Source organism: Giraffa tippelskirchi, chromosome X (genome assembly GCF_054371585.1).
Source record: "Giraffa tippelskirchi isolate mGirTip1 chromosome X, T2T-mGirTip1v1.2.pri, whole genome shotgun sequence".
Classification (NCBI taxonomy): domain Eukaryota; kingdom Metazoa; phylum Chordata; class Mammalia; order Artiodactyla; family Giraffidae; genus Giraffa; species Giraffa tippelskirchi.
The window spans coordinates 114,153,099-114,167,007 of record NC_137289.1 but is presented as its reverse complement, the minus strand read 5'-3'; positions in this window follow the sequence as shown (position 1 = coordinate 114,167,007).

Genomic DNA, 13,909 nt, shown 5'->3' with positions numbered 1-13,909 from the left:
AAACAGGAGATGGCAAGAGTGAACGTTGACATTCTAGGAATCAGCGAACTAAGATGGACTGGAATGGGTGAATTTAACTCAGATGACCATTGTATCTACTACTGTGGGCAGGGATCCCTTAGAAGAAATGGAGCAGCCATCACAGTCAACAAAAGAGTCCGAAGTGCAGTACTTGGATGTAATCTCAAAAACAGCAGAATGATCTCTGTTTGCTTCCAAGGCAAACCATTCAATATCACGGTAATCCTAGTCTATGCCCCAACCAGTAACGCTGAAGAAGCTGAAGTTGAACGGTTCTATGAAGACCTACAAGACCTTTTAGAATGAACACCCAAAACAGATGTCCTTTTCATTCTAGGGGACTGGAATGCAAAAGTAGGAAGTCAAGAAACACCTGGAGTAACAGGCAAATTTGGCCTTGGAATACAGAATGAACCAGGGCAAAGGCTCATAGAGTTTTGCCAAGAGAATGTACTGGTCATAGCAAACACCCTCTTCTAACAACACAAGAGAAGACTCTACACATGGACATCACCAGATGGCCAACACCAAAATCAGATTGATTATATTCTTTGCAGCCAAAGATGGAGAAGCTCTATACAGTCAGCAAAATAAGACTGGGAGCTGACTGTGGCTCCGATCATGAACTCCTTATTGCCAAATTCAGACTGAAATTGAAGAAAGTGGGGAAAACCACTAGACCATTCAGGTATGACCTAAATCAAATCCCTTATGATTATACACAAACACATTGGGCCCATCTAAATTTTAGGGTTGTTCATTCTACTTCTGTTAAAAAAAAAAGCCATTGGACTCTTCTTGGTATGGATTCCATTAAGTCTATGGATGGCTTTGTGTGAAAAGTGAAAGCAGTATGAAAAATTTAAGAATATTTTTTCAAATCTATGAACATGGGATATCTTTTCATTTATTTATGTTTTCTTTGATTTTGTTCATCAGTGTTGTACAGTTTACAGTGTATAGATCTTTTGCCTACTAGGTTGTACTTTTCCATTAAGTATTTTACTGTTTTTGATGCTATTGTAAATGAGATCATTTTCTCTACTTCATTTCCAGATAATTCTTTGTTTGGATGTAGAAACACTACTTTAATTTTGCATGTTAATTTTGAATCCTGCAACTTTACTAAATTTGTTGATTAGATTGAACTGTTTTTTGGTAGAATCTTTAGGACTTTTCTAGATATAAAATCATGTCTGCAAATAGAGACAATTTTACTTTTTCCTTTCAAATTCTGATGCATTTTATTTCCTTTTCTTGCCAGATCTCACTAGCTAAAACTTCCATGCTATGTTGAATAGAAGTGTTGAGAATGGGCTCCCTTATTTCAAATCTTATAGGAAAGCTTTCAGTGTTTCACCATTTAATATGATTTTCGCTGTTGCTTGTCAACATTGCGACAATGTTATATGTTGTTATCATGATGAGGTAAATTCCTTCAATATCTAATTTTTTAAGTTTTTTAAAATCATGAACAGATGTTAAATTTTGTGCAATGCTTTCTCTGCATGTATTGAGTTGATCATATGATTTTTATTTTTGATTCTACGAATGTAATGTATCACATTGATTAATTTGTATGTGTTGAACCATCCCTGACTCCCAAGGATAAATCCCACTCAATCATGGTGAATGGTCTTTTTAATGTGCTGCTGAGTTCAGTCTGCTAGTATTTTATTGAGAATTTTACATCTATGTTTATCAGGTATATTGGCCTATAATATTCTTTTCTGATAGTGTCCTTTTCTGGCTTTTAGGTAGCAGGATAAAGTTGGCCTCATAAAATGACTTTGAGAGTGTTTGCTCCTCTTTGCTTTTTGGGCAAGTAGTGGCATTACTTTTTTTAATATTTTAAAATTTTTATTTATTGATTTGGCTGTGCCAAGTCTTAGTTGTAGCACATGGGATCTTTGATCTTTTTGCAGCATGTGAATCTAGTTCCCTGACAAGGATCAAACCCAGGCTCCTTGCATGGGGAGCACAGAGACTTAGTTAGCTACTGCACCGCCAGGTAAGTCCACAGTGGTATTAATTTTTAAAAAGTTTAGTAAGATTCAACTGTGAAGCCATCTGGTCCTGGGTTTGTCTTTTTTAGGAGATGTGTGATTACTGACTCAGTGTCCTGACTAGTCATTTGTCTGTTTAGATTTTCTTTTCTTCCTGGTTCAGTCATGGTAGATTGTATTTTTCCAAGAATGTTTCCATTTCTTCTAGGTTCTCCTGTTTGTTGGCATATAGTTATTTATAGTAGCTTGTAATGATTCTTTGTATTTCTGTTGTAATGTCTCCCTTCCTTTTCTTTTCTAACTTTATTGGTTTGAATCCTCCCCTTTTCCCTAGCTAGTCTAGCCAAAGGCATGCCAATTTTGTTTATCTTTTCAAAGAAATTACTGTTAGTTGGGTTTTGTATTGTTTTCCTGTTCTTAATTTCATTTATTTCTACTCTAATATTATTGACATCTTTCTTATTCTGCTCAATTTGGGTGTAACTTTCTTTCCCTCCCCCCAGCTCCTTAAGACATAGAGTTAGGTTTTTTATTTGAAATTTTTCTGGCTCCTCAATGTAAATGTGTTTTGCTATGAACTTCTTCTTATAATTGATCTCACACTGACTTGGTGGGGTTGTGGCCTGGGGGACATTCAGTGATAAGGGCATCATAATGGACTGTCTGCCCTCTTTCAAGTTACCAAGGTGAAGCAGATGGTCAGGTGATGTAAAAAAAAATCACAGAAGCATGGTGAAACAGAGTCAGAGGACAAGATACTGGGTTGGCAAAAAAAAAAAAAAGATTGTTTAGATTTTTTCCATAACATCTTACAGAAAAACCTGAACGAACTTTATGGCTAACACCATAAAAAGGGCATCATGTTAGAGTGTAAAAGCCTGAGGATTGCCAGAAATGAACAAAAGTGGAATTTGGAGGGATGTATAATTGTGTAATAGCGTCCATCATTGTTTCCAAGGCTCATATCAAATAATTTAAAATTATAACACCTTATTTTACACTGATAACAACTTCAACTAAATTCCTTTATATATATAAAGAAATTATATATATATATATATAATTCATGCATCATGTGGGATCTTTCCTTCATTGCTGTGCATGCCTTTAGTTTCCTTGTGGCATGTAGGATCTTAGTTCCTCAACCAGGGATCAAACCCACATTCCATCCATTGGAAGATGGATTCTTAACTACTGGACCAGGGAAGTCCCTCATCTGAATTTCTAAGCTTACCACTTTTTTTTAAATTAGTTTATTTATCTATTTTTTAACTTTACAATATTGTATTTGTTTTGCCATACATTGCCATGAATCCACCATGGGTGTACATGTTTTCCACTTCCAGAACCGCCCTCCCACCTCCCTCCCCATCCCATCCCTCTGGGTCATCCCGGTGCACCAGCCCCGAGCACCCTGTATCATGAACCAAACCTGGACTGGTGATTCGTTACACATATGATAATTTACATGCTTTCATGCCATTCTCCCATATCATCCCACCCTCACCCTCTCCCATAGAGTCCATAATACTGTTCTATTTATCTGTGTCTCTTTTGATGTCTCGAATACAGTGTTATCTTTACTGATTAACTAAATACCATAGATATGTGTTAGGATACTGTATTGGTGTTTTTCTTTCTGGCTTACTTCACTCTGTATAATAGGCTCCAGTTTCATCCACCTCATTAGAACTGATTCGGATGTATTCTTTTTAATGGCTGAGTAATATTCCATTGTGTATATGTACCACAGCTTCTTTATCCATTCGTCTGCTAATGGGCATCTAGGCTGCTTCCATGTCCTGGCTATTATAAACAGTGCTGCGATGAACATTGGGGTACACGTGTCTCTTTCAATTCTGGTTTCCTCAGTGTGTATGCCCAGCAGTGGGATTGCTGGGTCATATGGCAGTTCTATTTCCAGTTTTTTGAGGAGACCACTTTTATTTCTCCTTCCCATCACATTTTTTTATTGTTGATATTACAGTGTACATATTTTTTATATTGCTTAAGTAATAACAGGCTATTGTAGTTATAGTAATTTGTATTACATTTGTTTAACTTTTAAGCTAGAGTAGTAAATGATTTATGCATCACCATTATCATACTACAGAGTCTAATTTGAATATATATTTACCATCACTGATGAGGTTTACTCTACTTTTTTGTTTTTATGTGTTTATTCCTTCCTTCCTTCCTTCATTTATTTTTTTCAGGCAAGGCTTTATTGGGGCCGCTACTGCAGCAGGGGAAAGTGAGAACAAACAATAGGTTCTCTTGTTTACTTGCTCCCTGAAGTGGGGCTAGCTTGTTCCTTATATGTGGTGAAGGTGGAGGTCTGTTCAGAGGTCAGGCCAGAGGCGTCACCCCTTAGGTGGTGTTCTGTGCAGAGGGCATGCGCAGTACCCTGCTTTTTCTCCAGGCTCTTCAGAAGTGGCAGTTGGGTTTTTTGGTCTCTCTGTATCTTTTGTCCAGAATTTGCCCCAACTGCACATGCACACAGCTATTTTCAGTCCCATAGAGTTCCTTTGTATTTAGTTGCTGGAGGAAAGGTGTCTCCAGTGCAAGCTTTGCAGCACTGCAGCAAGGGTCTCAGATCCCAGCCGGTCTCATTCCCGCAAGAGACTCTACATCCTTATTCTTAAGGAGTAAGGGGCTAAAAATCTCTTTTTCTGAAACTTCTTCCTGCTGGACAGGGGCCACAGACCCTAGCCTATACTGGAGGTGTAGAAGTCCCTCCGTGACTGTTCCAAGGACCTGTAGGGACCTGGGCCACTTCCCATTGGAATGAGCTGATTTCCTTGAGCCATCATGAGCCTCACTTCAAACTGTTAACACCTTTAAAAGACACAAACTTAACCAAAAGGTTAAATAAACAAGGGCTTTAAAAGACAACAGCAATAGCCATTGAAGGGCCTAGAGAGGTTAGAAACCAGGTTAACTTCCTTAACTGTTGACCATTTAAGGGAGGCGATATCTCCCCTGCCAAAATTGGGAAGCCACTCTGCCTAGGTGTGTATTTCCTTAATATTAACTTTTAAATGTCCTGTTGTGTTGATCCAAATGCAGCAGGGAGTATCAGTTATTGCACAAACTCTGCCTTGGTCTTCCAGAAGGTAACCAAGGGCCAGACAACTGTCAAAACCACATTAGCCAAGGAAACGAGGTCCCAAGTCCAGTTAAGACTTCAAATAGCAGCCAACGCACTACATCATTTTACTTAACTGTTGATCATCCCTGTCTTTTTAAAAATTAATTAATTTATTTTTGGTTGTGCTGAGTGTTTGTGGCTGTGTTGGGTCTTCATTGCTGCACGCGGGCTTTCTCTAGTTGCATCAAGTGGGAGATTCTCATTACAGTGACTTCTCTTGTTGCGAAGTCTGGGCTCAGTAAGTCATGGCCTTAGTTGCCCTGTGGCATGTGGAAATCTTCCTGGATCAGGGATCAAACCTGTGTCCTGCATTGTCAGGCTGATTCTTAACCAGGGAAGTCCCATGCCTGTCTTTTGAAAAAGTATCTCAGATCTTCCACAGGCTCACAGGTGTATTGTTCTTCTGTTGTGATCTTTGCTGTTTCTGGAGGTAATAGTCTGGACAAATGTACCCAACTAGGTATTCCTTGCAGTTTGACAGCTATCGGGATGGTTAAAATTACTTTATAGGGGGCCATCTATTTTGGCAATCTTTGGTATTTGAGGGACCCCACTTTCCAGGTTTTAAGAACTTGGTCCCTGGGGGTTTATTTGTGAAGGAACTGCTCCATCCTCTGTTTTTAGTGGGAGTGGTCAGTGCCTTGTGGGCATAGTCCTTGATTGCCTTCTGAACTTGTGCTAGATTTTTTCTGTGTGTGTATCTCAGGGCCTGGCTCACTTCCTCATCCAGTAGAAAGTCGATAATAAGCAAAGACCTCCCATAGGTCATTTCAAATGGGCTAAATCTCGGACCACGCCTGGGGGCTATATGGACCCTGAGGAGTACAATAGGAAGCAAATTGGTCCAGGGTTCATGAGTTTCTTGGCAGAGCTTCAATTTGGTTTTCTTTAAAGTATGGTTCATTTTCTCTGCCTTCCCTGAAGACTGGGAGTACCAAGAGGTGTGTAGCTTGTAGTCTATTCCTAGGGCTGTTGTGAGCCCCTGTGTGATTTTGGCTGTAAAAGAGAGCCCTTTATTGCTCTCAAAGGACTTTGGAAGTCCAGACAGAGGAATTATTTCTTTTATAGGGGACTTACAGGTGTCTTTAACCTTTTCAGATTGGGTGTGGAAGGCTTCAACCCATCCTGTGAAGGTATTAACAAATGCTAGAAGATGTTTATATCCTGATGGTGTGGACATTTGGATGAAATCTAACTACCAGTCTTCCTCCAGGTATGTACCTTGGTGTTCAGTTGACCTGAGTAATGAAAGGGGGATTGGATGGGTCTGTGGGTTATTGTGGGCACATAAATCACAGGCAGTATTGCTTATTTTACTGTTCTTTTAAGCCCCTTCACACAAAAGACCTTCTGCATCGAGTCCCATAGTCCATTCCCTCTCAGAGTGGAGGGCGTCATGTAAGCTCTTAGTGAGTTTCCATTGTTGGGCCTCAGAGATTAGAATCTTACCCTCATTTTTAATATCAGCCTGTGATTCCCTTCTCATAGCCCCATCTCTCAGCATGTTCTTGTTCCTGTGGGGGAACTCTGGGGAAGGCTAAGGAGTTCAGGGGGACCAGTCACTAAAGCTGGAACCTGTTTAGGTTCCTGCAGTTGAGCTGCCTGTTTTTCAGTTCAGTCAGCTTTGCTGTTCTCTTGGCTCACAAAAGATCCCTCCTCTGATGGCCCCTACAGCTGATTACTGCTACCACGGTCAGAGGCTGCACTGCTTCTAAAAGAGCTGAAATCACATCTTTATGTTTTATGGGGGAATTTCTAGTGGTTAACATATCTCCTTTTCTCCAAATGGCAACATGAGCAAGTCCATCCTAAAGGAAATCCAGTCCATCCTAAAGGAAATCCAGTCCATCCTAAAGGAAATCAGTCCTGAATATTCATTGGAAGGACTGATGCTGAAGCTGAAACTCCAATACTTTGGCTACCTGATATGAAGAACTGACTCATTTGAAAAGACCCTGATGCTGGGAAAGATTTAGGGCAGAAGGAGAAGGGGACGACAGAGGATGAGATGGTTGGATGGCATCACTGACTCGATGGACATGAGTTTGAATAAACTCCCGGAGTTGGTGATGGACAGGGAGGCCTGGCATGCTGCAATCCATGGGGTGACAAAGAGTCGGACACAGCTGAGTGACTGAACTGAACTGAACATGAGCAGGTAGCATGTGGAACCCAAATTTAGAGTCTGTAAAAAATATTTAATTTCTTATTCTTTGCTAATTGCAAAGCTCTCTTTAATGCAGTTAGTTCAGCCTTGTCTTTCAGTATCATATCTTTTTGCCTTTTCATGCTGTTCATCGGGTTCTCAAGGCAAGAATGCTGCAGTGGTTTGTGATTCCCTTCTCCAGTGGACCACTTTTTGTCAGAACTCTCCACCATGATCCATCCGTCTTGGGTGGCCCTACATGGCACGGCTCATAGTTTCATTGAGTTAGACAAGGCTGTGGTCCATGTGATCGTTTTGGTTAGTTTTCTGTGATTGTGGTTTTCATTCTGTCTGCCTTCTGATGGATGAGGATAAGAGGCTTGTGCCAGCTTCCTGATGTGAGGAGCTGGCTGTGGGGAAAGCTGAGTCTGTGGGATGGCAGGGCCTTTGCTTCTGTGATGTCTTCTAGACTAACTATGGCATATGTTGTCTTTCAGGTTCCCACTTCTACAAAACCGCTCCCATCAGTAAGCCTCTTGACCTCAGGGCTACCAAGAGGCTCATCTAGAAGATCAGTCCTGTTGGAGTAAGTTTGTTCTGGGTCTCCATACACTGATGCACTAAGTCTCCACTCTTGATAGCTGGAAGCAGAGTTGCTGGGTTCAGGGTTTGGCACACCTTTAAGGTAATGTCAGGGGTATTAGGAGGGCCTGATACCTTGTTAACCTTCTTCTAGTCAACCATTGATGTTCTTTGACTTCCAGAACAGATTGTATCTTATGAGGGATTAACACATGTAAGTGTTGTCCCATGGTGAGCTTGGAAGCATCATAACCAACAGGGCTGTGGCTGCTACCGCCTGTGGCCAGCTTGGCCATCCCAGGGCGACTGAGTCCAGTTGTTTTAAAAATAAGCCGGTGATCTCTGATCTGGTCCCAGCTTTTGGGTCAGGACGACTTGTGCTATCCCTCACCTGTCGTGAACATACAGGATAAACGGCTTGTCCAAATTCGGAGGCCCTGGTGCTGGTGCTCAGTTCAACTCAGTCTTTATAGAGTCTTAAAGTCCCACTGGTTGTCCATAGTCCATTGAAGGGCTTCACTTTTTCCTCCCTTTAGAACCTCATAGAGGGGTTTTGCTATAAGGCCATAATTTGGAATCCAGACAGGACAGAACCCAGCCATCCTGAGAAAGCCTCAGAGCCGCCTCCTTGTGGTTTCAGATGGTAATGCACTAAATGCTGTTTTTTAGTCTATGGCTAGGGCTTGTGACCAGGGGTTCAAAACAAATCCTAAATATTGAACCCATTGCTGTGAGATCTGAGCCTTGGTTAGAGAGACTTTATATCCCCCTTTTTGCCAGAAAATTTAGGATCCTAACAGTATTTTGATCTAAATCTTGTTTGGTCTCATGACTTACCAATAAGGCATCAACGTGTTGTAGCAGAGTTCCCTTCTCCAGGTTCAGTTCTCTACGCTCCCTTGCTAATGCATTTCCAGAAATGGGGGCTGTCCTGAAAACCCTGCAGAAGCATTGCCTAGGTGTATTGCTTAGCCCCCACAATGTCAGGGTCCCTCCATTCAAAGGCAGAAAGGTATTGAGAATCTGGATATTATGGCAGTACAGAAAAATGCATCCTTGAGATCCAAAAGAGAGAAATACCAGATGTTTCTTGGCACTTGGATGAGGAGGGAGTATGGATTTGTCACCAATGGGTGAATAGGGATGACTGCTTCACTCACTGCTTGTGAGTCTTGCAGGAGCTGATACTCCCCGCTAGGCTTCTGAATGGGGAGGATGGTGGCGGGGGGAGGAGGTGGCAGGGTATAATGAGTCTGTGTTTAGTAATTTGCTGAGCAGCAGTTGGAGTCACCTCAGGGCCTCAGGCTTTAAGTGATATTGTCTCTTCCAAGGGTATTCTTCCCCAGGTCTTAACCCTATTTTTACTGGGGGAACACATTTAGCCCTTCCTGGCACCAAGGTATCCCAAACTGCAGGATCTACCAGTTCTCTGATTTCTTAGGGGATGTCACGGGGGATATTTTGATGCCCAATGTGGGGATCATATGGGGCTAGTAACAGATTCATTCTCTCTTCAGCTTCTTTACCTCTTTGGACTTCACCCTGTCCTGAGAATATACTAGGTCCTTATTTAGCAAATCTCTCCCGAGAAGGGGGGCGGCATTCTGGCATATACAAAAAGGAGTGAATAATAATAATGGACCCAATTCTGCAAATAAGGGGAGATGTTAATTGCTTTATCTTTGGCTGTCCATCAGCTCCCATCACAGTACAATCATGGCTGGATAGGGGGCCAGCTGGCCAAGTCAGAACAGAGCAGGCAGCTCCAGTGTCCACAAGAAATTCAGTTCTCCTGCCTGCCAAATCCAAGATGATCCAAGGCTCCCCTGGAGTAATGAGGATGGATCAAGTGGGACCTGTTCCCAGGCAGGCCCTTGGGCCCAATCAGTCAGTGAGCAGGAATCTCTTATCCTACAGATTTACAAGGAACTGGGGCTGGTTGCGGTGACTCCTCAGTCATCCCACAGGAGGGTGCTGTGGGACATTTCACCCTTCCAGTGCCCCCTTTTCCAACAAAAGGCACACTGGTTGAGGCCAGGGTGGCTTCTGGGGTTCTGTCCAGTCTTCTCAGCCATCCATGGTCCCCTTGAGGTGGTGAGTGAATCAGAGAAACCAAATGCTTTAATTTCTTTATTAGCCAATTATCCTCATTGGCTATGAGGGCTACTTCATTTCTTCTAAGGGATTCTTGCCCACAGTAGTAGATATAAGGGTCAGATATACCCATTTGAATGCAGAGTTCCAAAGAATAGCAAGGTGAGATAAGAAAGCCATCCTTAGTGATCAATACAAAGAAATAGAGGAAAACAATAGAATGGGAAAGACTAGAGATCTCTTCAAGAAAATTAGAGATACCAAGGGAACATTTCATGCAAAGATGGGCACAATAAAGGACAGAAATGGTAGGGACCTAACAGAAGCAGAAGATTTTAAGAAAAAGCAGCAAGAATACACAGAAGAACTATACAGAAAAGATCTTCATTACCCAGATAACCACAATGGTGTGATCACTCACCTAGAGCCAGACATCCTGGAATGCGAAGTCAAGTGGGCCTTAGAAAGCATCACTACGAACAAAGCTAGTGGAGGTGATGGAATTCCAGTTGAACTATTTCAAATCCTAAAAGATGATGCTGTGAAAGTGCTGCACTCAATATGCCAGCAAATTTGGAAAACTCAGTAGTGGCCCCAGGACTGGAAAAGGTCAGTGTTCATTCTAATCCCAAAGAAAGGCAATGCCAAAGAATGCTCAAACTACCACACAATTGCACTTATCTCACACGCTAGCAAAGTAATGCTCAAAATTCTCCAAGGCAGGCTTCAACAGTATGTGAACCATGAACTTCCAGATGTTCAAGGTGGTTTTAGAAAAGGCAGAGGAACGAGAGATCAAATTGCCAACATCCTTTAGATCATCGAAAAAGCAAGAGAGTTCCAGTAAAAACATCTACTTCTGCCTTATTGACTAGGCCAAAGCCTTTGACTGTGTGGACCACAACAAAACTGTGGAAAATTCTGAAAGAAATGGAAATACCAGACCACCTGACCTGCCTCTCTTCTTTTGCTGCTTTCTAAATTCTTTGTGTTCGACAGTTTAATTATAATTTGTCTTGGTATAGTCCTATTTAAGCTGAACCTATTTGGGATCCTTTAAGACTCATGGGTCTGAATGTCCATTTCTCTCCCCTGGTTTGGGAAGTTTTCAGCCATTATTACTGTAAATATACTTTCTGTCCCTTTGTCCTTTTTTTTTTCCTTCTGGTATTCCCATAGTGTGGATATTATTTCTTTTTATTGTGTTCCATCTGTCCTAGCAGCTTTCTTAACTCTTTTATTCTTTTTTCCCTCCTCTGATTGGATAATTTCAATACTCCTATCTACTCAGTCACTGACTTCTTCTGTATGGTTGAATCTGCTTTTGAAGTTCTCTGTTGAATTCTTCAGTTTACTCATTATATTTTTTAGCTTCAGGATTTGTTTTTTATTTTTGATGATTTGTATTTCTTTGAACTTTTGCTTTTGTTCATGTATTGTTTTCCTAATTTCATTGAGGTGTCTGTGTGTACTTGTAGTTCACTAAACTCCTTTAGAAAGATGATTGTGAATTCTTTGCCTGACAGTTTATACATTTCTCTTTAGGGTCAACTGTTGGAGCTTTATTAGTTTCCTTTGTTTTTCTATTTCCCTGTTTGTTTTTGTTTTTGTTTTGTTTTTAGTGATCTTTGATTTCTTACATGGGTATCTACACATTTGAGAAAGTGGTTTTCTATTTCATACTTTACAGGCTTGCTTTGTCAGAGACAGTTCTTCACCAGTCAGTTCAGTTTGGGTTCCTCTACATGTCTGCTAATAATATCATTGGGCCAATGGGGCTTGCCATCTGGGTCTATTTTGGGGTGAGGCCACTGCCTGAGCTACAAGGTTGGAGGTGTGTTGCTGGCTGTACACTGTGGGATAGGACTGTTGGCTTATTTCCCTGCCCATAGAAGGCTGTAGGGTGGGCTCCACGGTTGCTTGAGTTCTCCGGTCAGGCTTCCTAGGTGGTGGGGACTGGGTACTATACTAAAAAGAGGTGGAGCTAAGAATTAATATTAAAGAATAGCAACTCTGGAAATCAGATTCTTCCCCTCCTCAGGGTTTGTTTTTTCTACTTGTTCTAGTTGTTGTTATTTTAGTAACATTTTAAACTCATTTTGTAAAGTCTGTATTCTTAGTCAGATGTGGCTGAAGTCTTTGTTACTGTAGTGGTCAACTAGTGATTTGACAGAATTCCTTAAACACGTGGAACACTCCCCCTTCAAAAAGTGTCCTAGTTTTCGCAGGGGGGCTCTTTGTGTTGGAGAAAACCTTCGACTTACAGTCAGACAATATACAATTCTATCATAACCTTCACTTCTTGCTTACAGAGAACCTGAAGGTCAGACAAAGGTAAGAGTTTAAAGTCTCTGGGTTGTTTTTTTGTTTTTTAAAAGCATGTACCCAGCTTTTGATATGTGCTTGACCTTTTAGATTACTAAGACTACGTGAAAGCTTTTCAAAGTCCTTATCCTCCAAGCTTTTCAGTTTGTCTATTGTTTATCCCTACTGTTAGTCCTTGTCTAGTTGCTAATGCTTTTACATTTAAATATTTTTGACTGCCTTCTCTCCCTGCTGCCCTGCCCTGTAGCTGCCTCCAACTTGGGAGATTTCCAAGTCAGGTTAAATAAACATAAACCCTTTGAGCTGGTACTTCAGGAAGCCAAAATACAGAGCTGAGCAACCAACCTCTATTCTTTGAGGATAAAGTTCATTTTTTTCCCCTCTGGTACTAGGAACCTCTACCTGGAATGTAAGCTGTCGAGAATTCTATGGTGCCAGTGAGAAGGGAAGCCCAGGATAAGCACAAGGTAAGGTAAACATTTTTTCTTGATTGGTTGCTATAAACTTTAAGTAGTTCCCAGAGTACTAATAAAGTTGATTCTGCCAGATTTTGGCAGGGTTTTTTTTTTTTTTTGCTGCTTTTGTAGAAGAACATGGAGTTCCCTTTTTCATTGACATTACTCTATGCTTATTTTAAAACATGGTTTATGAGTATATTCAAACTATCATTTCCACAAATGCAAAAGGACAGAGTATTGAAAATGTAGCAAACAGTATGGTGATGATGGAAATGATGTAAACAAAGAATCAGAACTATTAGCATTCTGTGGCACGCTCTGCTGACAAAATTCTGATAGTGTATGTTGGTGGTCGGGGCAGTACACTTGTGAGTTAGGAACAACTGGACCAGAAGGAACGTTAGAACCCTAAGCAGTCCATTAGTGGAAGAGATTCTATAGATTGCTGTTTTCGTGTGTGTGTAAAGATGAGGGACTAAGAAACTGGACATCAATAGGAGATGTTAAGTGATGATGTTCATTGAATTCTAACGTTTGCAGAGGGACCTTTGACCTGAAATAAGGGTAATTGATAAGGAAGGTCATAGATGGTGAGGTTCCAAGCTTCTCACTTCTGTCATCAACCATTGTCGTCTCTTAATATATTAGGGTTCTCTGAAGAAAATATTTCAAACTTTGTTTCCATTGTTAAAAACTTACAAAAATCACAATATAGCCTGATAGGACTGCATGATGAAGATGACTAATTATAATATAAAACTTTCAGCCAAAAGAATGTCTGTGAGATGGGGTGGAATTAGGGTTATACCAAATTAGAAGATTAGAAGGTTTGGCCAGTCTAATTCCCAGGGACAAAGCTATAGGCACCATTGCTTTCTAATCCCATTAGTGTCTCTCACAAGGTAGGTACTTTGTAAGTATCTGTCATCTGAGTTACCAAGAAAATAAGGTTAGATAAGCCTGTGGGACCAGATTATAGCAGGTTTTGATTAAAAAAAAAAAACCAGTAGATAAAATAAATAAAATTACCGAGAACAAAATGTTGTCATACAAAGTTTAAGGAAATGGCATGTGATAAGAATTACAAACAAAGACAAGCAAGAGCCCAGCCACAAGGGTACTAAGG